The sequence below is a fragment of the Dermacentor silvarum genome, chromosome 3, assembly GCF_013339745.2.
Source record: "Dermacentor silvarum isolate Dsil-2018 chromosome 3, BIME_Dsil_1.4, whole genome shotgun sequence".
Taxonomy (NCBI): Eukaryota; Metazoa; Arthropoda; class Arachnida; order Ixodida; family Ixodidae; genus Dermacentor; species Dermacentor silvarum.
In genome coordinates this window covers 31,680,120-31,681,658 of record NC_051156.1, presented here as the reverse complement: position 1 = coordinate 31,681,658, position 1,539 = coordinate 31,680,120, and the positions used below count along the sequence as shown (strand labels likewise).

Genomic DNA, 1,539 nt, shown 5'->3' with positions numbered 1-1,539 from the left:
CTGACCATCGTCGTCGCGGCCAAGAAATTGTCCACGTGTCCCGACTCAAGCAGTGCTACGATCCCCCTGTGTTTTCTTGCCCCTAGGTCGCCAAGATGGCTTCTTATTCCGCGGGGGGTAATTGTACTAAAGGCGAATGACCGCGCTTCGATGTCTGCGAAAAGACGACGACGATGAGTAGTGGTTGTTGTTGACGCTCTATCTCGCGCTCGCCAGTAACCAGACCTGCCTTTCGAATAGCCTTCTACAATGCCACGTCCAGGCTTGCTTGAAGACCAACATCCCCATTTTAATATATATATATATATATATATATATATATATATATATATATTGTAAAGGCGTTTATTGCAGGCAAGTGTTAGGGCCGACCATTGGATCAGTACAGTGAACCGCGAGCGCGAGCGGCGTAGTCCGAGCGATGCGCTGGAGAGACTGACCCACTAGACAGCGCTGGTAAGGATGCCCCCTGTATCGTCCCTCGTCATCACTACAATTACCCCGGGGACGAAAAAGGGAGCCGTCCGGCGACCTAATAATTCGTCACTGTTAGTGGATCATAATACGGCTTGAGGCGCTCGATGTTCACAATGTCGCGTCCGGGACGGCGCATGTCCGAAGATGGTTCAACGGGCTCAATCACAATGTCGCGTCCGCGGCGGCGCATGTCCGAAGATGGTTCAACGGGCTCAATCACATAGTTGATGGGTGATGCACGCTCGACGATGCGGTAGGGACCTTCATACTTGGGCATTGACTTGGAAGACACACCAGGTGCAGCGGAAGGAACTGAGAGCCACACAAGCGCTCCCGGAAGAAAGGTGGGCGCGGAGGTGGTGTCACCGCGAGTGTTCTTCTGACGCGCTTGGTCATTGGAGGTAAAGGCCCGGGCGAGGTCGCGGCACTCTTCGGCATGTCTCACCGTGTCAGAAATGGGTGCACATTCAGATGCGTTGGGCCGGTATGGTAGCATTGTGTCGATGGTGTGTGATGGGTGCCGGCCGTACAATAAGAAATATGGCGAAACACCAGTAGTGCTCTGCGTAGCGGTATTGTGCGCGTAGGTGACGAAGGGCAAAAAAAACGTCCTAGCGGATTTACGCTGAACTATTACATCATACACTTGCCTTTGCTTCGAGTTGTCGACAAATTCGACTTCGCCCTGCCATCTGCTAGCCGCCTGGTTAGCTCAGATGGTAGAGCGGCTGCCCCGGAAAGGCGGTGGTCCCGGGTTCGAGTCCCGGACCAGGACAAATTTTTCTTCAACTGCGAGGCTTTCTTTCGAGGAACCCGGTTGGGTTTCCATTGTAGCAATTGCTACATTTGGGTGGAAGTCTCAGTTTCCCTTAATTACTTATCTCCACCTAGCGGATTTCCGCTGAACTATTACATCAAACACTTGCCTTTGCTTCGAGTTGTCGACAAATTCGACTTTGCCCTGCCATCTGCTAGCCGCCTGGTTAGCTGAGATGGTAGAGCTGCTGCCCCGGAAAGGCGGTGGTCCCGGGTTCGAGTCCCGGACCAGGACGACTTTTTCTT

General features: G+C 53.0%; 1 non-coding gene across 1 annotated transcript; it reads left to right on the top strand.

Annotated features, from left to right (window-relative positions):
- Positions 1-1,178: 1,178 nt before the first annotated feature.
- On the top strand, positions 1,179-1,253 carry Trnas-gga (transfer RNA serine (anticodon GGA)). The gene has a single exon. It is a non-coding gene; the product is annotated as a tRNA-Ser (tRNA).
- The last annotated feature ends 286 nt before the right edge of the window (positions 1,254-1,539 follow it).